The sequence below is a fragment of the Lissotriton helveticus genome, chromosome 2_1 (genome assembly GCF_964261635.1).
Source record: "Lissotriton helveticus chromosome 2_1, aLisHel1.1, whole genome shotgun sequence".
Classification (NCBI taxonomy): Eukaryota; Metazoa; Chordata; class Amphibia; order Caudata; family Salamandridae; genus Lissotriton; species Lissotriton helveticus.
In genome coordinates this window covers 570,804,059-570,829,012 of record NC_136059.1, presented here as the reverse complement: position 1 = coordinate 570,829,012, position 24,954 = coordinate 570,804,059, and the positions used below count along the sequence as shown (strand labels likewise).

Sequence of the window (24,954 nt, the reverse complement as noted above, 5' to 3'; positions counted from 1 at the left end):
CCACATTCCCTCCTTGTCACTACGTTTCCATCAGGAAACATCAATATTCATGATACCATCTATCATTTCATACAGTATCATTTGCTCGTCTCGAATTTTCTTGGAACGGGATCTAGGACGGGACTTGGGACTAGGAATACAAGAGGTAGCACAAATGCCGCAAATCGCAGGGCCACATTGTATACAGAGGCAGCAACTGAATATGATCGCTACTGCAATACCTAGAAAGGACAATACTTTCCATCCCCAGGCAGAAATTATACTCCAAAACCAACCGGACCATGTCCAGGTGCCTGGATTCTGGTGTAACTGATGGGCAATTTTATGAAGTCTGGTTATAGCTGAATAAACAGACGGCGCGTTATTAGGAATGAAAATGCAGCAACTAGATCCGATGACTCTACATGCTCCTCCTCTATCGGCCAGTATGACGTCAAGAACGAGACGATTTTGGAGCACGACAAATCTCATAGCAGATTGCTCTTCGGTTAAGTTACCTAGGGCAGAGGCAGTCTCATTCACTACTGCTTCAAGGGTTCTGGTTAATCTACGTATTAACTTACTATTCTGGATAGGTCCTATAAAGAAAAAGAATCCTTTATTGAAATCTGTATACTGTTCTAGAGCAGTTTCAGTTTGATCGACAATCGGGGACTCAATCTCCCTTCTATGTCTAATGTGTACTAGATGTGTGTTTCTATGATAATCAGACGGGGCTAGGAAAACTGGTGGCAGTAGGAAGGCAATGTAACAGGTTCCCTCCCAATTGAGGGGCAGATGAACATATGCGGTCTGACCACAAACAAAATAAGAATGACGTGAAGCTTTGAAAATAGATTTCCCACTGTCACTATACTCGACAATAGTAGTACAATCACTATGTCCTACATGTACGGAACCATTATTTCGGACACATAATTCGCCTTTGACTGGTAATACTGAAATAGCAGGTAAGTCTGGAGTAGGATCAGACTGAACATTCAGGACCATAAAATTCGAAGAATAATTACCTAAATTATAAACTTCATTTTCTAGATCTAACCCTGTTCTGTGGGGAAGACCTTGCTTGTCTGGAAAACATGTACTGTTCAGAAGGGACATATCAGTTGAGGATGACGTTAACGTGGACCATGCTCCATACGAACCATTATGTGAAAACGGATAAGGAAAGAGTGGCAGAACTCCCTTAGGTGTCTGGAAAGGGGGGAGTCGACCACACACCCAACAATTAGTGGCATTGCTGGTCTGGTGTGAATAATGTAACATACGGATAAATGTATTGTTGCGCATAGCAAGACGATAGGATAGTTCGTGAGGAGGTAGATCACTAAACGTGTGCTCTACTGTAGCATTAGAAAACATATTCACATGAGAAATTGGAAAACATAAATGAAATGCATAACTCGTGCAGGTAACCATCAGGCTGAGAAACAATATAAAACTTAGAAAAACGATACATCGGATAGAGTTTTGACTAACTCTCTCACTATGGGGGTCTATTTCATACATGTCAGATACCTGTCTAACCGTTTCACCTAGGGGAGGACTTAGACAATTAAACTGGCTGACTTATTTTACTAGACCGAAGCATCTTTTTATACTCCTGCTGCGGAGTTTTCTCTAACAGGGAGGGCTTGATATCAATGTCATTTGCGGGACAGTCCTTAAGAATAGTATCTTGGCAGTCTTTAAAATCTTGACACTCCTTGGAAATGTTCTTGGAAACAGTTTTTAGTCCGTGAAATTTCTTGACGTGTGACAGGTGCACCCACCCCTTCCTGCCTTCCAACTTGACGGCAGTACGGGTGGTTAGAAGGACTAACTTCGGCTCCTTCCAGCGAGGCTCCAGCGGACTTGAACGATCAAAATTCCGGACAAGCACTAGACTTCCTGGAACGATTTCATGCGGTTTCACCTCAGTATTATCTGGAAATGCGGCGGCAACCTGTGAACGACAAGAGTGTAGGGCAGACATCAAGGAAGCTAGGTAATCTGTCAGCATATTACTGGAAACATCTGTAATACTTCGGGGTCTAGGTGTACCCCACACATTCGGGGGGCGGCCGAATACGACCTCATAAGGGGACAGACCTGATCTGGAATGTGCGACCATGCGCATATAGAACAGAGCGACTGGCAGGGCAACTAACCAGTCTACACCTTTTTCTTGACAGATTTTGGCAATGCGGATTTTCAAGGTTTGATTATGTCTCTCTACGAGACCGGCTGCTTCTGGATGGCGTACACAATGGAACTTCCACTGGTATCCTAACAAAAGGGAAACGTGCTTCATTAATTCAGATGAGAATGGCTGGCCGTTATCAGAAAACACGACCCTAGGGAGTCCATAGCGGGGGAAATATTCACGAACCAGCTGCTTGGCAGTGGTCGCGGCTGTGTAATCTGGGACTGGATACGCTTCTGTCCACCTGGACAAAGCGCATACAACTACAAGGACATACTTGAAACCTCGACATCGCTCCATCTGAATATAATCCATCTGGAGGACTTCAAAAGGGTGGTCAGGGGGCTGGAATCCACCTTGTTCCACCGGGACACTTTTACCTGGATTGAATTGACAACATATCATACAAGTACGGACTTTCTGCTTGGCTGCAGCTCGTAAATGTTTGTTAAACCAAATGTTCTGGATACTGTCTAACATGGCTTTTTCTCCTAAGTGTGCAGGACTATGTGCGGTATTGATAATGACTTGAACCATTGAGTCGGGGAGAAACCATGTGGCTCTACCCTTTGTCAACCATCCCTGATCTGTCTGGACCCCTCCTTGTTCGGACCATTTCTTAATTTCCTCGGGGGTAGCATGTAACTGGATATCTATGACATCTTGAGTAGGGTCCTTAACTGTCATACAAGTAGTCTGTTCTAGAGTGGATGTCGGTGTCTTGTTAACTGGTATGTCTGGTGTCTGTGCTGTAAGCTTGGCTGTTCGATCTGCTAGATCATTACCTTGGGAAATAATGTCAGTGACTTTCGTATGTGCTTTGCACTTCATGATAGCGATAGATGTCGGTAAATGTATTGCATCTAACAGAGCTTGAATAAGGAGACCATGCTGAATCTTGGTTCCATGAGAAGTCATGAAACCTCTCTCTTGCCAGAGCACTCCAAAGTCGTGTACAACTCCGAATGCGTAGCGTGAATCTGTGTAAATATTAACTTTCAGGTTCTTGGCGTGTATGCAGGCTTGGGTCAGAGCAACTAGCTCTGCTGCTTGAGCAGACAGGGTGTCAATACGGTGTGTTTCAATAACTTCAGTGTCAGTAGTCACTGCATACGCGGCTACTAGTTCTCCTGTACTCGTTCTCATACATGAACCATCCACATAAAGTGTCAGGTCAGGATCTGGTAATGGAATATCTGTCAGATCTTGTCTTGGCTTAGTCATAGTGTTAACAACTTCCACACAGTCATGTGTGGCAGGATTTGAAGTAACTGACGGTAACAGTGTAGCAGGATTTAGAACGTTGCAGCGTCTGATTTCTATGTGTGGCTGGAACAGTGTCAATTCATAACCTGTCAAACGTGCAATTGTCAAGTGCTGAGTCTGTGTTCGGTTTAGAAGAACTTCCACGGAGTGTGGAACTTGTACTGTCAAGGAATGTCCTAATACTATGGAATCACTTTGTCTGATAGCTAGTGCTGTGGCTGCAACTGACTTGAGGCACGCAGGCAGAGCCTGGGCTACTGGATCTAGTGTGCTTGAAAAATAAGCACAGGGCTTGTATTGTCCTGCTTGATCTTGTGTAAGAACAGATAAAGCAGTACCATCACGTTCTGTGACAAAAAGTGTAAAAGGCTTACTGTAGTTCGGTGTAGCTAGAACAGGAGCTTGGCATAAAGCTTTCTTTAACTCATTGAAACTAAGTGTATGTTCAGATGTCCAAGGGAGGACAGTCGATACGGCTGCCTCCTGTGTCGTTAACTGTATCAGTGGCTGGGCTAGAAATGCATACTGAGGAATCCATTGTCTGCAATAAGAAGTAAGGCCGATAAAAGCACGTACCTCCTTCTGGGTCTTGGGCTGGGGAAGACTCGCTATTAACTGGATACGGTCGGGTGTCAACTGCCTACCCCACTTGGACAGTAAGTGGCCTAAGTAGATCACTTGCTGGACACAGAATTGAAGCTTTGAAGGAGACACCTTGTGCCCCATCTCGGCTAGGAAATACAGGACTGTAAGCGATGCTCGCTCGCAAGCATGTTCAGAACGGGCTGTGATCAGTAGATCATCGACATACTGGAGCAGGGCAGTGTCAGTTGGCATGTGAATGTTGTCTAGTTGTCTCTTAAGTGCTTGACTGTAAATACTAGGACTTTCTGTGAAACCTTGAGGAGCTCGTGTGAATTTATAGCTCCTTCCATTTAAACAAAAAACGAAAAGGTACTGGCTGTCTGGATGAATGGGGACACTGAAAAATGCGTTTTTGAGGTCTATGACTGTGAAAAATGTAGCCTCAGAATCAATGGCTGTCAATAGAGAAGAGATATCTGGGACTACTGGATACTGGGGAATGATACATTTATTGAGTTCTCGAAGATCAATCACTAATCGATATACTGGGGGTGCATTTGGATCAGTACGTTTCATGACTGGAATGATAGGAGAATTACATACATTGGAGTCAGTTTCTACAACTACTCCTTGAGCAATGAGCTCGTCAATAATTTTGGATAAGGCTGCTACAGCCTCAGGTGGCAATCTGTACTGTCTGATTCGTGGTAACACTACACCTTGCTTGAGAGTCACACGATGGGGTGTGATTTGCATGAAGCCAACATCAGTTGGACCTTGCGCCCATAGATGCTGCGGAACATTAGATAATCTCGGATCAAAATCTCGTAAAACATAGTGACCCTTGAAGTCACGTAAAAACAAACGTATTCCCTCTGGGGAACAGCAAATAACTGCACCTAATTCTTTCAGTGTCTTAATACCTAACAAATTTTCTGGACAGGACTTCGTAAGCAATAGATCAGTAGTTCGGGACAATGGACCAACTTCTAAAGTAACTGGCTTTGATATCTCGTTTACAATAGGCTTTCCTGAAAATCCAAGGGAAACATTTCTAGAGCCTGAGAGCGGAGCCCCTGGAACCTCGTCGTGACTAATAGTCGTCCTACTTGCCCCTGTATCAATCAAAAACTTTCTGTCTTTCCCTAATACTTGACTATGTACATAGGGACCTTCTTGATCTACAGGAATCTCGATGAGAGGCAAGCCTACCTCCCTCTCTAGGCTGTTTCATGAATACGCTTGATACTCTGGATATTCTGTCTGTGCATACTGGTACATCTGCTGTGTAACATGCTGTGTTGCAGCAATAGGCTGCGGTGCTGGAACTGTCTGTTGTGCATTCTGTGGCTGAGAAGTCTGTGAAACTTGTTCTTGTCTAGGCGGACGTGGTCTTTCTTTAGTTTTACCAGTGGCTAAGTTGTGTTTCAGAACTGCACACTCGTTTATAAAATGACCTGGCTGTTTACAATAATTGCATGTCCCTTTAACGGGAGCTGCAGGATGACTGGCTTGATTCGGACCCCTCTTCTGACTGTCTTGTGGAACAGATTGTGCAACTAGTACTTTCATTTTCGTGTCTTTCATACGTCTTCTCTTGTGTTCTTGCTCTTCTCTGATTCTATTCTGGTGATACTGGAGCATTTGAAGCATTTGCGACGGGGTACTAGCTTGCCAAGTACTTTCGACTTTCAAAACTCGATTTTTAACTTGTGGACTTGAATTCTCGACTAATTTAGTAACAAAAAGATGAGGGTATGACTCACTACTCGTCTTCAAACCACTGTTGATGCTAAAACATTTCTCAAATCTAGAATAAAAATCACTAGTATCTTCGTCTTGTTTCTGTTTACAGGCTGAGATTGCATCCCAGTCTTCCTTTTTAGTGGCTAATAATCTAGGCAAAACTTGTATCAATAATTCTGGTAATTCTTTACATTTATCTCCAAGACCGGTACCTGGTACTCGTATCTTATCTTCAGCTTCTAGAGCTGTCCAATCGATCTTTTTCTCTCCCACCTCCCAATCTTTTTCCTTGAGTTTTTCGTATACCCCTGCGGGCAACAGGACTTTTAACATTTTAATAATATCTGGATACGTGTATTCTCCCATACGGAGCATGTCTTTTAATTCTCGGTGGAACCCTGCTGGATCTTTGTCGTGACAGGGAATTAATTTCTTCATCTCTAAGAGTTCCATCTTGGTAACTGGGGTGTAAACAAATACTCGTTGCATTTCACCATCTGGTGTCCTAACTGGGTGTACTTCTCGTAACGGATGCTGCCTGTCTATGTAAAACGGTTTACTTTCTGGAGGTGAGACATGAACAAAATGCGGGTTTAAAAACGTTCTGTATTTGTGGCGCTGTTCTAGAATGACACTAATTAAATCGGTACCTAAACCTTTCCATCTATACTGGAGTAACTCGTTCAGGATATCATGTAACGGACCTGGATCAGAATGTTGACCCTCATACAGAGTAATGAGGTGTTGGATCATATACATACCCACCAGTCGCTGCTCGGCTGGGGGCAGTTTCAGAAACATTTGTGCCACTATTTCGTCTGGAAAAGTGGTAGAATCAGTAATCCATCGGACTGCTGATCGGGCTAGTTCTTGTTCATGCATAGTACTTAATTCACTATAACCGATTCGTGATTTCAGAATTTGATCGGTAGCTTGAAATACTTGTTCTAGAGAACCTTGTTCTGGTGCTGGAAGATGAACAGTTTTCTTGTGTTCTAGGCGTAAATGTCGGTCTAGAATTCTAGATTTACCTACATACGCTATTCTGGCGGTATTCTCGTCGTCTACCTCTTCAGTAGAAGAGTCATTTTCTTTCTCGCTTACTTGTGCTTCTTTGCGTTGTTCGTGTAACCTTATTATTTCTTTACGTATTTTCTTGTACATACTCTCTATACTATTGAGTGTCTTGTGCTTACCCTCGGCTATATTATCACTCCACTTTGTCAGAATTTTCATTTCGGTCGGATCTTTAGTCGGGGAATCTTGTTCCCGTATTAAACAATTGATCAGGAACTTTAATAACATGAACTGGATCTCAGCTTTTCTGAGAGACATGACTTCAGCAATACTTTCTGGATCTTGTCCTGTACGAATGAAACGATGCATTCTGTCTAGATCTTCTTTCATATTCGGTAGGGTGACCAAATACTCGGACACCTGTCTTATACGTACGGAATATATAACCATACTATCCTCGCCTGGGACTGGATCATAACAGCATTCAGTAAGAAGTCGCCTGATTTCTGCAATGGACTTATATTTAGGCGTACGCTGTAACGCACGTTCATGTAACTCGACTGCTCCTAAACGTCTACTTGGCGGCGGGGTACCAGGAGGACCTCCTCCCGCGGCCCCTAAACTGGAATCGTCGACTGATACTCTTCGTGCTGGCAGAGTGACTGATGTGGCGGGAATTTGTACTACGGGCTGGACCAGGGGTACCGTAACAGGTACTGCAACAGGTGCCCCGGTGGCTGGAGGACCATGAATTACATTATTTACAGGAGCTGGCGGAACAGGATTTGCATATTCTGGGACTGTGTCGTCCAAATAGGACGAGAGAAAAATATCAGCTGCGGTCGGTTTGTGACGTAGCTTGGTCGGAACTAAGGGTGGCGGAAAATTACATGGTGCTTCCGGGGTTGCTTTTGGCAAGCCCTCGGCAAGAAGAGGATACATACCCTTAATGAGAGCATTCCTCTGTCTGACTGACTGTTCGGTTTTAACTCGTTCACCTATTTCGATTAATTCCCTTTCTTGGGCTCTTTCTAAGGATTCTCTACTTAATTCTGACTTTCTGATTTCTTTTTCGGTTCTTTTATGAGATTCTTTGCGCCATAACTCGATGGCATCTTTCTGTGACTGTCTGGCTTTCTTTTTCCATAATACTTCTTCTACTCGCATGATGCACTCGGCATCCCATGTACCCGATACGGGCCATCTATACTTTTCTTCTAACTGTTTGGTGTACTCCACCCATAAATCTAGATATAATATGGCACTTATGCCATGCTTTTTATACATAAAATGACCTGGACTGTCCCTAGGCGGGACAGGAACTGCTTCTTCTAACAGACCTTTTCTAGTTTTTAACTGACGTAACTTGGAAAACAATGGCATGACTGGGCTGGAGTCTAGACACAATACAATACACAATGAACACGATGATTACTGAACAACACATTCATTCCACGACATTGAAATACATGAATGACATTTAGGATAACAGTTCGGGCAAAACACTACCTGGAATACTGAAAACAGAATACATGAATTTCTCGAGAACAGAACGGACTAGAACAGAAACTAGATGCACTGCTAAAACAGTACGAAACTTACCGGTCTCATAAAGAGACACGTCAGGACCCGCATCCACCTAAGTGGACACTTCGTGTTGGATCTGCGTACCCAAACCCACGGACCAGAGACAATGCAATTGACCCTGTCTAGATACTACCCCAGCAATGGTACTCACCGGGCAGCAAGAACGGAAGGCCTCGGACTGGACTGGACTGCTACGACGCCGGACGGACGAACTTCGGACTTCTGTTACGGGTGGGCCTCCGGATACCTCGGACCTTGGACTCTCGGCTTGGGCTCTGGTCGGACTCGCCGCGTTCCTCCACCGCCTCGTCTGGATGCTGGACCGCAACCTCCGTCTCCTCCGTGGGCCTGAGGGATACTTGAGGCAGAAATATCTGCACGTGCACGGTATGGTTCCGTCACGGCTGCAGAGGATCAGGGGGCTTGCGTGGCTTCTCCGGCGCGTGGGGAAAGGGCAAGTCCCTATTCGGGCGCCATTATGTGGTAAATAAAAAAATAATACCTCTATTTTTGACTAGATATAACAATAACAGATAGCTCAATAAATAAGAGTCAAGATTCGAGGTAGTAGGAGTTTGCAGGTTTTAATACAGCATAAAGGACAGGAACAGGACAACCTGCACGGGGAAGATCTGGGATGGCTAGCAACTTTTAATAACCGTGCACAAGCATATATAGTTAAACAAAATACATGATGTTCAATACAATAGGCGTAGCAGTGGGCGGGGCCTGTAGCAGTCGCGAAAGATAAGGCAGAAAGGAGGTGTAACAAGAGGCGTGAACAGGGCGTATACATAGACATGTGATGTAAACGTAACGGAATATGTCACAAATGGGGCGGAAACATGGAGGGGGCTACCTAAGGAGCCGGGACCTCTAACCTAGTGGTGCGCGCAAGCTGGCAATGACGTGTAACTAGGGAGAAGCTGGGGGCTATGACTTCTGAGCTAGAAGGAGAGACGAAAGTCTGGAGAGTCAGAGCGACATGTACCTAAACACTATCTAGTATCTGATGTTTAGAGAACATGTTGATAGAATCCAAAAGTTATCAGGGCAAAGGCTAACAGACACTAAGACTGGTGCATGCATTATTCTACATGTAGTGTGTGTTGAGGGATATTAAATGACCATTAATACAGTATTTCTCTTACATGGAGACGTAAAGGCTAGACCATGACGGAAACTATTGATGCGATTCAGTAGCTTAGGAATGCAGGGAAGGAGAGCTGGACTGATAACTAGAATCATAACATACTCTTGGCAGACTGACAGGCAGAGCCAGGCCGAGCCGGGCACTGTGAGGCAGGAAGTAAGTGAAGGGTCAGGGATACAGGTGGGGGCTGTATCGCTCCTCGGAGAGGGTTCAGGAGACAGGAGCTGAATCTGAGTCCGGGCCCTTTTGAGGCCTAGAAACAGGGACTTTACAATGAAATAACGTGCACACTGAGAAACGTGGCAACGTAGCTTTACATAGGCCTAATACTCGTAGCTTTCACGAGAACTGGAAACTGGCATACTAGAGATGGACACAACTGTAATTGCGTCTTTAATCGATCATGGGGAATACATATGCATATTAATCATGCACACATAACATAAGATGGGGAACACGTAGGGACACAGAACATGGCAAAATTTACTTTTCCACAGTGAGACAGTACGTGCCCAGCGCCTGGTCGTCGTCGACACCTCCTGGTCCACGTGGCAGCGGAGACAAGCTTCACGACATCACCTGATCGCAACCCGACATCGCCTGGTTCCTTCCTGGTCACCGGCTAGTGACCCAGACTCTGTCCCCTCTGCTTTCAGGTACTCTACATCTTCGATCCACCCTTGGATCCAACCAGACTCTTCTCTCCTGGTCGCCTGCAGCATCTTTTCTCCAAGGCTCCATAGAACTCCACGACGAAACCCAACACACTTTGACACCTATGCACCCGCTTCCTGTGGGTGAGGTAACGAGAGTACTGCGGTGCCCCTGTAGAGAGTTACATCCCTAGTGTCCTAGTTTTAAGTGGTTAAGTTCTAGTCCAGTCGGAAGACTTCCAAATCTGCAACTTTCTAACTTTACGCACCCATTGACTTCTATTGGTGCACGTGTGTGCATTCAGACGCTGCACCCGCATCCTGTGGGCCTCCCATGTCCTAACTGCTGTTAGTCCAGTGTAGCCCCAACGATTCCCAAGGCCCTAGGCCTTACCATTGTTTGTGACGTGGTTCTTATACCACTATTTTAGTATATGGTTTTCAGGGCCTATCCATATTTGTGCAACTTTTATATGTTATATTAAGTTACTTGTTATACGCTTGTGCTCCTGTGCTCATTAAGATTTAAGGGGATCTATTTAGAAATAAATACATATATATTTTGAATATATAACCTGTGTGGTGTCCTTTCATTTGGTATTAAAAGGTTTGCATATGAACATCTGGCTTCACATGCCCTCTTGAGTTTAGCCTAAGACTGCTTTTGTCCATGCTACCACTAGGACAGCTGGTCTATAAGGTTGACTTTACAACCATCACCATAAGGGTTGTTTGGCCTGTGCAAGGTGCTCACTAGAATAGTGAACATCATATACCAGGCCAACTTCTCACACTCACTCTATCTATCTATCGCCCTCCCTCTATCTATCTATCTATCTATCTATCGCCCTCCCTCTATCTATCTATCTATCGCCCTCCCTCTATCTATCTATCTATCTATCGCCCTCCCTCTATCTATCTATCGCCCTCCCTCTATCTATCTATCGCCCTCCCTCTATCTATCTATCGCCCTCCCTCTATCTATCTATCGCCCTCCCTCTATCTATCTATCGCCCTCCCTCTATCTATCTATCACCCTCCCTCTATCTATCACCATCCCTCTATCTATCACCCTCCCTCTATCTATCTATCTATCTATCTATCTATCGCCCTCCCTCTATCTATCTATCTATCTATCGCCCTCCCTCTATCTATCTATCGCCCTCCCTCTATCTATCTATCGCCCTCCCTCTATCTATCGCCCTCCCTCTATCTATCGCCCTCCCTCTATCTATCTATCGCCCTCCCTCTATCTATCTATCTATCGCCCTCCCTCTATCTATCTATCGCCCTCCCTCTATCTATCTATCGCCCTCCCTCTATCTATCTATCGCCCTCCCTCTATCTATCGCCCTCCCTCTATCTATCTATCGCCCTCCCTCCCTCTATCTATCTATCTATCTATCACCCTCCCTCTATCTATCTATCTATCTATCGCCCTCCCTCTATCTATCGCCCTCCCTCTATCTATCTATCTATCGCCCTCCCTCTATCTATCGCCCTCCCTCTATCTATCGCCCTCCCTCTATCTATCTATCGCCCTCCCTCTATCTATCGCCCTCCCTCTATCTATCTATCGCCCTCCCTCTATCTATCTATCGCCCTCCCTCTATCTATCGCCCTCACTCTATCTATCGCCCTCCCTCTATCTATCTATCGCCCTCCCTCTATCTATCGCCCTCCCTCTATCTATCTATCGCCCTCCCTCTATCTATCTATCGCCCTCCCTCTATCTATCTATCGCACTCACTCACTCTATCACCCTCACTCACTCTATCTATCGCACTCACTCTATCTATCGCACTCACTCTATCTATCTATCGCACTCACTCTATCTATCTATCGCACTCACTCTATCTATCTATCGCACTCACTCTATCTATCGCCCTCACTCTATCACCCTCACTCACTCTATCTATCGCACTCACTCACTCTATCTATCGCACTCTCTATCTATCTATCGCCCTCACTCTATCACCCTCACTCACTCTATCTATCGCCCTCCCTCTATCTATCTATCTATCGCCCTCCCTCTATCTATCTATCTATCGCCCTCCCTCTATCTATCTATCGCCCTCCCTCTATCTATCTATCGCACTCACTCTATCTATCGCCCTCACTCTATCACCCTCACTCACTCTATCTATCGCACTCACTCACTCTATCTATCGCACTCACTCACTCTATCACCCTCACTCACTCTATCTATCGCACTCACTCTATCTATCGCACTCACTCTATCTATCTATCGCACTCACTCTATCTATCTATCGCACTCACTCTATCTATCTATCGCCCTCCCTCTATCTATCTATCGCCCTCCCTCTATCTATCTATCGCCCTCCCTCTATCTATCTATCGCACTCACTCACTCTATCTATCGCACTCACTCTATCTATCGCACTCACTCTATCTATCGCACTCACTCTATCTATCTATCGCACTCACTCTATCTATCGCACTCACTCTATCGCACTCACTCTATCTATCGCACTCACTCTATCGCACTCACTCTATCTATCGCACTCACTCTATCTATCGCACTCACTCTATCTATCGCACTCACTCTATCTATCTATCGCACTCACTCTATCGCACTCACTCTATCGCACTCACTCTATCTATCGCACTCACTCTATCGCACTCACTCTATCTATCGCACTCACTCTATCTATCGCACTCACTCTATCTATCGCACTCACTCTATCTATCGCACTCACTCTATCTATCGCCCTCCCTCTATCTATCTATCGCCCTCCCTCTATCTATCTATCGCACTCACTCACTCTATCGCACTCACTCACTCTATCTATCGCACTCACTCACTCTATCTATCGCACTCACTCACTCTATCTATCGCACTCACTATCTATCTATCTATCGCACTCACTATCTATCTATCGCCCTCACTCTATCACCCTCACTCACTCTATCTATCGCACTCACTCACTCTATCTATCGCACTCACTCACTCTATCTATCGCACTCACTCTATCTATCGCACTCACTCTATCTATCGCACTCACTCTATCTATCGCACTCACTCTATCTATCGCACTCACTCTATCTATCGCACTCACTCTATCTATCGCACTCACTCTATCTATCGCACTCACTCTATCTATCGCACTCACTCTATCTATCGCACTCACTCTATCTATTGCACTCACTCTATCTATCTATCGCACTCACTCTATCGCACTCACTCTATCGCACTCACTCTATCTATCGCACTCACTCTATCTATCTATCGCACTCACTCTATCTATCTATCGCACTCACTCTATCTATCTATCGCCCTCCCTCTATCTATCTATCGCCCTCCCTCTATCTATCTATCGCCCTCCCTCTATCTATCTATCGCACTCACTCACTCTATCTATCGCACTCACTCTATCTATCGCACTCACTCTATCTATCGCACTCACTCTATCTATCTATCGCACTCACTCTATCTATCGCACTCACTCTATCGCACTCACTCTATCTATCGCACTCACTCTATCGCACTCACTCTATCTATCGCACTCACTCTATCTATCGCACTCACTCTATCTATCGCACTCACTCTATCTATCTATCGCACTCACTCTATCGCACTCACTCTATCGCACTCACTCTATCTATCGCACTCACTCTATCGCACTCACTCTATCTATCGCACTCACTCTATCTATCGCACTCACTCTATCTATCGCACTCACTCTATCTATCGCACTCACTCTATCTATCGCACTCACTCTATCTATCGCACTCACTCTATCTATCGCACTCACTCTATCTATCGCACTCACTCTATCTATCGCACTCACTCTATCGCACTCACTCTATCTATCGCACTCACTCTATCTATCTATCTATCTATCGCACTCACTCTATCTATCTATCTATCTATCGCACTCACTCTATCTATCGCCCTCACTCTATCACCCTCACTCACTCTATCTATCGCACTCACTCACTCTATCTATCGCACTCACTCACTCCATCTATCGCACTCACTCTATCTATCTATCTATCTATCGCACTCACTCTATCTATCGCCCTCACTATCACCCTCACTCACTCTATCTATCGCACTCACTCTATCTATCGCACTCACTCTATCTATCGCCCTCACTCTATCACCCTCACTCACTCTATCTATCGCACTCACTCACTCTATCTATCGCACTCACTCACTCTATCTATCGCACTCACTCTATCTATCTATCTATCTATCGCACTCACTCTATCTATCGCCCTCACTCTATCACCCTCACTCACTCTATCGCACTCACTCTATCTATCGCACTCACTCTATCTATCTATCGCACTCACTCTATCTATCTATCGCACTCACTCTATCTATCTATCGCACTCACTCTATCTATCTATCGCACTCACTCTATCTATCGCACTCACTCTATCTATCGCACTCACTCTATCTATCTATCGCACTCACTCTATCTATCTATCGCACTCACTCTATCGCACTCACTCTATCGCACTCACTCTATCTATCGCACTCACTCTATCTATCTATCGCACTCACTCTATCTATCTATCGCACTCACTCTATCTATCTATCGCACTCACTCTATCTATCTATCGCCCTCCCTCTATCTATCTATCGCCCTCCCTCTATCTATCTATCGCCCTCCCTCTATCTATCTATCGCACTCACTCACTCTATCTATCGCACTCACTCACTCTATCTATCGCACTCACTCACTCTATCTATCGCACTCACTCTATCTATCGCCCTCACTCTATCACCCTCACTCACTATCTATCGCCCTCCCTCTATCTATCTATCTATCGCCCTCCCTCTATCTATCTATCGCCCTCCCTCTATCTATCTATCGCCCTCCCTCTATCTATCTATCGCACTCACTCTATCTATCGCCCTCACTCTATCACCCTCACTCACTCTATCTATTGCACTCACTCACTCTATCGCACTCACTCACTCTATCTATCGCACTCACTCTATCGCCCTCACTCTATCACCCTCGCTCACTCTATCTATCGCACTCACTCACTCTATCTATCGCACTCACTCACTATCTATCGCACTCACTCTATCTATCTATCGCACTCACTCTATCTATCTATCGCACTCACTCTATCTATCTATCTATCGCACTCACTCTATCTATCTATCTATCGCACTCACTATCTATCTATCTATCGCACTCACTATCTATCTATCGCACTCACTATCTATCTATCTATCGCACTCACTCTATGTATCTATCGCACTCACTCTATCTATCTATCGCCCTCCCTCTATCTATCTATCGCCCTCCCTCTATCTATCTATCGCCCTCCCTCTATCTATCTATCGCCCTCCCTCTATCTATCTATCGCACTCACTCACTCTATCGCCTTCACTCTATCACCCTCACTCACTCTATCTATCGCACTCACTCACTCTATCTATCGCACTCACTCACTCTATCTATCGCACTCACTCTATCTATCTATCTATCGCACTCACTCTATCTATCGCCCTCACTCTATCACCCTCACTCACTCTATCGCACTCACTCACTCTATCTATCGCACTCACTCACTCTATCTATCGCACTCACTCACTCTATCTATCGCACTCACTCACTCTATCTATCGCACTCACTCTATCTATCTATCTATCGCACTCTCTATCTATCTATCGCACTCTCTATCTATCTATCGCCCTCACTCTATCACCCTCACTCACTCTATCTATCGCACTCACTCACTATCTATCGCACTCACTCACTCTATCTATCGCACTCACTCACTCTATCTATCGCACTCACTATCTATCTATCTATCGCACTCACTCTATGTATCTATCGCACTCACTCTATCTATCTATCGCCCTCCCTCTATCTATCTATCGCCCTCCCTCTATCTATCTATCGCCCTCCCTCTATCTATCTATCGCCCTCCCTCTATCTATCTATCGCACTCACTCACTCTATCGCCTTCACTCTATCACCCTCACTCACTCTATCTATCGCACTCACTCACTCTATCTATCGCACTCACTCACTCTATCTATCGCACTCACTCTATCTATCTATCTATTGCACTCACTCTATCTATCGCCCTCACTCTATCACCCTCACTCACTCTATCGCACTCACTCACTCTATCTATCGCACTCACTCACTCTATCTATCGCACTCACTCACTCTATCTATCGCACTCACTCACTCTATCTATCGCACTCACTCTATCTATCTATCTATTGCACTCTCTATCTATCTATCGCACTCTCTATCTATCTATCGCCCTCACTCTATCACCCTCACTCACTCTATCTATCGCACTCACTCACTATCTATCGCACTCACTCACTCTATCTATCGCACTCACTCACTCTATCTATCGCACTCACTCACTCTATCTATCGCACTCACTCACTCTATCTATCGCACTCACTCACTCTATCTATCGCACTCACTATCTATCTATCTATCTATCGCACTCACTCTATCTATCTATCGCACTCTATCTATCGCACTCACTATCTATCTATCTATCTATCGCACTCACTCTATCTATCTATCGCACTCACTCTATCTATCGCACTCTATCTATCGCACTCACTCTATCTATCGCACTCACTCTATCTATCGCACTCACTCTATCTATCGCACTCACTCTATCTATCGCACTCACTCTATCTATCGCACTCACTCTATCTATCGCACTCACTCTATCTATCGCACTCACTCTATCTATCGCACTCACTCTATCTATCGCACTCACTCTATCTATCGCACTCACTCTATCTATCGCACTCACTCTATCTATCGCACTCACTCTATCTATCGCACTCACTCTATCTATCGCACTCTATCTATCGCACTCACTATCTATCTATCTATCTATCGCACTCACTCTATCTATCTATCGCACTCACTCTATCTATCGCACTCACTCTATCTATCGCACTCTATCTATCGCACTCACTCTATCTATCGCACTCACTCTATCGCACTCACTCTATCTATCGCACTCACTCTATCTATCGCACTCACTCTATCTATCGCACTCACTCTATCTATCGCACTCACTCTATCTATCGCACTCACTCTATCTATCGCACTCACTCTATCTATCGCACTCACTCTATCTATCGCACTCACTCTATCTATCGCACTCACTCTATCTATCGCACTCACTCTATCTATCGCACTCACTCTATCTATCGCACTCACTCTATCGCACTCACTCTATCGCACTCACTCTATCGCACTCACTCTATCGCACTCACTCTATCTATCTATCGCACTCACTCTATCTATCTATCGCACTCACTCTATCTATCTATCGCACTCACTCTATCTATCTATCGCACTCACTCTATCTATCTATCGCACTCACTCTATCTATCTATCGCACTCACTCTATCTATCTATCGCACTCACTCTATCTATCGCACTCACTCTATCGCACTCACTATCTATCTATCTATCGCACTCACTATCTATCTATCGCACTCACTATCTATCTATCGCACTCACTATCTATCTATCGCACTCACTCTATCTATCTATCTATCTATCGCACTCACTCTATCTATCGCCCTCACTCTATCACCCTCACTCACTCTATCTATCGCACTCACTCACTCTATCTATCGCACTCTCTATCTATCTATCGCCCTCACTCTATCACCCTCACTCACTCTATCGCACTCTCTATCTATCTATCGCCCTCACTCTATCACCCTCACTCACTCTATCTATCGCACTCACTCACTCTATCTATCGCACTCACTCACTCTATCTATCGCACTCACTCTATCTATCTATCGCACTCACTATCTATCTATCTATCTATCGCACTCACTATCTATCTATCTATCGCACTCACTCTATCTATCTATCGCCCTCCCTCTATCTATCTATCGCCCTCCCTCTATCTATCTATCGCACTCACTCACTCTATCGCCCTCACTCTATCACCCTCACTCACTCTATCTATCGCACTCACTCACTCTATCGCACTCACTCTATCTATCGCACTCACTATCTATCTATCTATCTATCGCACTCACTCTATCTATCGCACTCACTCTATCTATCGCACTCACTCTATCTATCGCACTCACTCTATCTATCTATCGCACTCACTCTATCTATCTATCGCACTCACTCTATCTATCTATCGCACTCACTCTATCTATCGCACTCACTCTATCTATCGCACTCACTCTATCTATCGCACTCACTCTATCTATCGCACTCACTCTATCTATCGCACTCACTCTATCTATCGCACTCACTCTATCTATCGCACTCACTCTATCTATCGCACTCACTCTATCTATCGCACTCACTCTATCTATCGCACTCACTCTATCTATCGCACTCACTCTATCTATCTATCTATCTATCGCACTCACTCTATCTATCTATCTATCTATCGCACTCACTCTATCTATCGCCCTCACTCTATCACCCTCACTCACTCTATCTATCACACTCACTCACTATCTATCGCACTCACTCACTCTATCTATCGCACTCTCTATCTATCTATCGCCCTCACTCCATCACCCTCACTCACTCTATCGCACTCACTATCTATCGCACTCACTATCTATCGCACTCACTCACTCTATCTATCGCACTCACTCACTCTATCTATCGCACTCACTCACTCTATCTATCGCACTCACTATCTATCTATCTATCGCACTCACTATCTATCTATCTATCGCACTCACTCTATCTATCTATCGCACTCTATCTATCGCACTCACTCTATCTATCGCACTCACTCTATCGCACTCACTCTATCTATCGCACTCACTCTATCTATCGCACTCACTCTATCTATCGCACTCACTCTATCTATCTATCGCACTCACTATCTATTTATCTATCGCACTCACTATCTATCTATCTATCGCACTCACTCTATCGCACTCACTCTATCTATCGCACTCACTCTATCTATCGCACTCACTCTATCTATCGCACTCACTCTATCTATCGCACTCACTCTATCTATCGCACTCACTCTATCTATCGCACTCACTCTATCGCACTCACTCTATCTATCGCACTCACTCTATCTATCTCACTCACTCTATCTATCTATCGCACTCACTCTATCTATCTATCGCACTCACTCTATCTATCTATCGCACTCACTCTATCTATCTATCGCACTCACTCTATCTATCTATCGCACTCACTCTATCTATCTATCGCACTCACTCTATCGCATCACCACAGCATCACTCAGCACCACCATAGCATCACTCAGGGGCACCACAACATCACTATGCGCTACCACAGCATCACTGAACGCCACAGTATCACTCGTCGCCACCACAACATCATTCAGCGCCACCACAGCATCAATCTGTGCAACCATTCATCAACAACTGGTTCAAATATGTTCTCTCAATGTTTCAAGCTTTATTACAAATTTCACAAAAAGATGTTAATATTTCACTTCTGTTCTTGGTTTTTCGTCACAATAAAATGCACTGAACATAATCTTCAAAAAAGTTATTTACAAAAGTTTAAGCTATTGCCATTATAAATTACAATAGCTTTTATTTAAGTATTAATTATTTAAAAAAATTGAAAGCCATTATTATTTGTAATATCAATACATCTAAGTCACGTAAATACAACACATATTGCATTACAAATGCTATAGGTGTCACCTTTGCGAAAGTTAAAACTATTGGCATTGTAAATGACAAAGCTATTAATTTCGCTATTTTCAAAACCAACACAAATAAAAAATGTGTCATTTACAATTCCAATAGCTCAAACTTTCCTAATGCGAGACCTATTGCATTGCATATGCTTGTTAAATTTTGGTAGTGGAACCCGGCCTTATCACAACTAACCTTGATTACATCCTCCGCACTAAGGTGATATTTTTCCATTCCTGAATCGTGCTTTAGTTTATTTACGCGTCTGATTCTGCAGCCCTGGTAAGGCTCGATGGAGACATACCGTAAGTAAACTGTATCAGTGCTAGTGTCGTCCTACACCTTTTTGTATTGCCAGGGCCTTTGTCTCTCTGCCTCTCTGTTCTTTTTGGTACCCCAGGGAAACCCCGGAGCTTACAGGTTCAAAACACAATTTTTGCTCTACTGTGATGTTTACATAATGGATATGATTGCTGTTCTTAAAGGCGGAAGTGGGCTGGGAGGCGTGGAGTTATGTTTTGTGAATCCTATATCGTTGTAGTCTTTATAAATATCTTCTTTTAAAAGTTGAAATCATAAAAGGATTTTGTTACCTTGTGATCTTGCTGCCTGGATAAAAGCATTTGCCAAGCTGATGTACAAGTAATCTGAGCTCCTGGTTGGATCGACCGCCTCTTTAATCATTCTGCGGATGATAAAATACTCATTAAGGTGGTGGTTTACAAAAAGACTCACTACCAGCACCTACATGTGATTATGTGCGCTACACACTAGTCTGCACTTGCATGTCCTAAAGCTACGTTATATCAAAGGAGCCTATTGGCTAACATATGGTGTGCTTGATTGGCTTCAGGCAGCTGGAAGCAGTACATTGGTAGATAAAATACAGTCAAGGTAATGGGACTACCAGTGGTTACTTGAAGTGTTTGCTTTAAGAATAGTTATGGTCAGTCCTACTAACCGTTGAATGGAAAAATAGTGCTGCACAGTCTGAATATTTTGACACCGTGGGCTATTAGTGCACAAAAAAGACAGGTGACTGCCCCCAGTATCATTTATTAGGTCTCGCCTAGCGTTGCTGTGCACATGCGCAGATGGCTCGGCGAGATTTAATGAAGAGGAGTATTTTTTAGAAAAGGGCTTTAAGCCCCGCCCCTTATTTTCATTGGCTGGTGTCACCGTTTATGCTAAACAGTGACCAGCCATTGGAAATAAGCTATCTGTGTTGCCTCCCTTTGGCTTTTTGTGCCGGCCCACTTGGACTGGCTAGCCTGCTTTATAGATCGGCAGCAGAGCGGTCCTTTTTTACTTTTGTGACCATGCTTATTATGCAAAGCAGCTGAGGCTTACAAGCGGCGCCTGGATTTGCAGCGGGCAGCTGCCCTGCAAGCCTCAATGTGTCTATGCGATTTCAGCTCCGTGTGAACAGCCTTGAATGCCAGCCTCCAGGCATTGCCCACAGAAACTGCCCGTTCCACTCACCGCAGCCTGGCACCGTTTGATATTAGTTAAAGTTAAGATGTGACTATTTAACAAAGCACTTGTGCAAACCGTGGGTCTCAATCTACCAACAGTTATGAAGAAATATTGGTAGGCGCCCTTCCGTCTAACTCACACACGGGGAACCGGTTTCTCCGGTTTGTGTATGTGCTTCGCTTTCCATTGCTCGTCCGTATACAACAACCACACATGCTCACTCCACTGTAAATCGCACCGGACTTGGCAGACGGCGGCACTGCTGGGATCTGCTAGGAAACGGGAAGACGGGCTTTAGCAAGGCATAACAATTGCAAGCAGGTCTCCGTGTCTTAACGCGTGTAAAAATGTCTATTTACGTTCGTGACACTGATGTTTTACGTGGACTTACAGGGGTGGGGCAGCGGGAATGGAGGACAGTGATATGTAGGTCTAAGCCTGACGTGGACCATTCAGCAAGTTATTTTTTGTACCTCTGACCTTACTGTACAAGCACCTGACACACCCACACCACTGCTTCCCCAAAACCACCCCGCTCCTTAGTTTGCTGTAAAACCACCTGGCAGCAAAAATCTCAGCCAATGAATCTGGGTTCAGGTTGAATATTTCGAAACTCAGTTTACTGGACTGCCCGTTTTATGAGAAAGGCCCTCACTGCGGCCACAGACAAGGCATCGGCACCTTTAAAATGAATCCACTGGTCTGCGAAGGTGGGTAGAGTTATAATCCGAGCGCATATGGCACACATGGGCTCAAGGAGTACGCTTCGACGCCTCGTCAGAGGTCGTAAGCGCTATATAAATGCAATTACTTCTTACTTTGATATTAATGCAGGGCAGCGTATCACATATGCCTCCACGAGCCCAACCAAAAAGGAGGAGAGAAGATTACAGGGAGCCTGCTAGCGACAGAAAGTTCAACATTTGGCAGTGCCCTGTTTAGAATTCATTCTATGCCAGCTTCAGCAAGGCATAACAATTGCAAGCAGGTCTCTGTGTCTTAACGCATGTTAAAACGTCTCCTGTCTCGAAGTTCCATCTGACGGTCGCCGTAAAATATTAGATTTAGAAATATAATAAACCCACAGAGAAGGCAGTGTGGTTTAAAGCTATTCTACCACATACTGTTTCTATAGCAACCAGAGTGCGCACCTTATTTGTTTCGCGGAAATGAAGTACAGGAGTTTTCAGCTGCAGCGGAATGATTCTCTTTTTGGTTTAAATCGTTTTTATTGTATTTCATGAAATAAAACATACAACAAGTCGGGCAGAATATGTTCCAAGGAATATCTCCCTCTTCTAATCCGCACCCCCCGCCGCCAAGATGATCAACATGCAACCCGGAAGGGTAAATGTGTCCATGCGAGTGGGTACGGGCTTGGTGTTGAGCGTTGATGCCCCAAACAATCCCAGCTGAGATGCCTGCCCACCCCCCCAACCACCCCCCCTCCCATCCCGCGGTCCCCCCCCCCTCCGGTGTGGACGATGTTCTGGCAGTGATTGTTCCGGGTTTCGAGCCCGGAAGCCTTAGGTGGCTGTGTCAGAGGCATTTCGGAATTCGTCAGCTAGTCGAAGAACTTTGAGGTATTTCGGGCAGGTGAGCTCATTAAATTCTTCTGATAGAAGGTCCACCAGGGGTTGCCAGGTGTCTAGAAACGGGTCTTGTGTTTGATTAAGGGAGGCCTGTATCCGTTCCATACCCATCGTGTACCATAGCCTGTGAAGCCACCCATTGTGCGTGGGTTTCCGTGTGGAGCCCCACAATGACAGGACATGCTGCGTCGCCGCCCCCATCGCCAGCCCCATTTGTTTCCCCCTGAGTGATTTGAGTGGGAAGGTGATATTATTGGGTAAGCCCAGTAGTGCGTATGCCGGGAAGCGCAGGATTTCTGTGTCAAAGTATTTATCAATGTCCTGGAGTACCTGCTCCCAGAAATCTTGCACCTCTGCGCATTCCCATAGTATGTGGGTGAGAGTGCCTGTTTGTCCCATCCCCTCCAACACAGCGGGTCTCGGCGTGGGTTGCTTTGGTGAAGCCGGGCTGGTGTTAGGTGCCAGTAATAAGCTATCTTGACTGCTGATTCCTTGCTAACTACATTCCTTGCAGTGTGATGGGCTCTGTAATATATGTCCTGCCACTCTTTGTTTGTCAGGGAGCGACCTAATTCTCGCTCCCATCTTTTCTGTCCAGCGGAGCATGTGGTTGGCCGACACAGCATTTTGTATAACTCCGTTATGGCTTGTTTATCTGTTTTCTTGGTGTGGAGCCATTTCTCAAATGGAGTGAGGTGCCTACTAACCTGAGGCATTGTGTCACTGCTCAGGAGCCAGTGTCGGATCTGAAAGGATTGGAATCGTGGAATCTGCGGTAACGCGTAGGCCTCCTGCAGGGTGTGCATTGGCATAAAGCCTTCTAGGTTGAAAAGGTGACCGGCCGATCTACAGTCTGACGACCGCCATTGAGGGAAAGATCCGGGGACCATACCCAGCTCAAATGCTGGGTTATCGAATAGGAGCGTCATCGGCGATGGGTAAGTAGTGAGACCCCGGTCCACCGCCACCTTGTCCCACACCTGCAAGATTGTGCGCGTGATAGGTGATTTTTTCATGTACGCTGGCCGATCCCGGCGCCGTAGAAATGGGACCCTCCATAGCGGCATTTGTGCCATTGCTCGGTCTTAGAACAACCACCTTTTCTCGGATTCAGGGCGGAGCCATTCCAGGAGGTATCTAAGTTGTGACGCTTGAAAATACCTCTGGAGATCTGGAACTCCCAAGCCGCCTATCGATGTGGCTTATCTGGTGAGGTCTCTTCGGAGCCGTGGTCGCTTGCCGGCCCACACGAATTGACTGATGGCGTCTTGCAGCTTTTTAAGCAGGCCTATCGGGGGGGGGGGGGTGACTGGCAAGGTCTGGAACAAATACAGGACTCTCGGAAACAGAGACATTTTTACTGCCGCCACTCGCCCCAACCAAGAGAGCGAGTGTTTGCGCCAACGTGCTAGGTCACCCATAAGCTGAGCAAGGAGAGCCGAGTAATTCTGTTCTATCGTTTGCGCCGTGCTAGGTGTTAATGAGATGCCCAGATATGGCACCAACATGCAGGAGGATAGCCCTCCCAGCTGTTGGGGCAAATTGCCAGCCCCTCGGGCATTACGCCCCAGCGGGAGTATCAGGGATTTCCCAATATTCATTTTAAAACCAGACACTTTCCCGAACGCCTCCATTTCAGTTAGGAACGCTGGGATCGACTGAGCGGGGTTCTCCACTGCTGCGAGGATATCATCAGCGTAGAGACTTCTGGTCTGTGGGTCCCCACCAAATTTGATTCCGGTAATTGCCAGGTTATCTCTGACCCTTTGGGCGAATGGCTTGATGTACAGGGCGAAGAGCAGTGGGGAGAGTGGGCACCCCTGCCTGGTCCCTCGTTGGATGTCGAATGGCTTGGAACATACCCCGTTAACCCGAATGACCGCTTGAGGGGCGGCATAACAACTGGTGACCCAAGTGCGGAACCGTTCTCCCACCCCAAAACGTACCAGGGTGGTATCCAGGTACCCCCAGTCGACCCTGTCAAACGCTTTTTCCGCGTCGACCGACAAAAGGGCTGCGTCTGAGTCATTAAAATG

At 45.4% G+C, this 24,954-nt stretch overlaps 1 protein-coding gene across 4 annotated transcripts in view; it reads right to left on the bottom strand.

The window, feature by feature from the left end:
* The window catches only part of GCNT4 (glucosaminyl (N-acetyl) transferase 4), a 221,353-nt gene that overhangs the window by 50,785 nt on the left and 145,614 nt on the right, over window positions 1-24,954 (bottom strand). For 2 of the 4 annotated variants that reach the window (XM_078675245.1, XM_078675246.1), the window contains exon 2: window positions 20,444-20,535. The exons of the other annotated variants lie outside the window; for them this stretch is intronic. The gene's annotated coding sequence lies outside the window, so the exon portion shown is untranslated. The remainder of the gene's footprint in view (window positions 1-20,443; window positions 20,536-24,954) is intronic. 4 annotated transcript variants of the gene reach the window in all.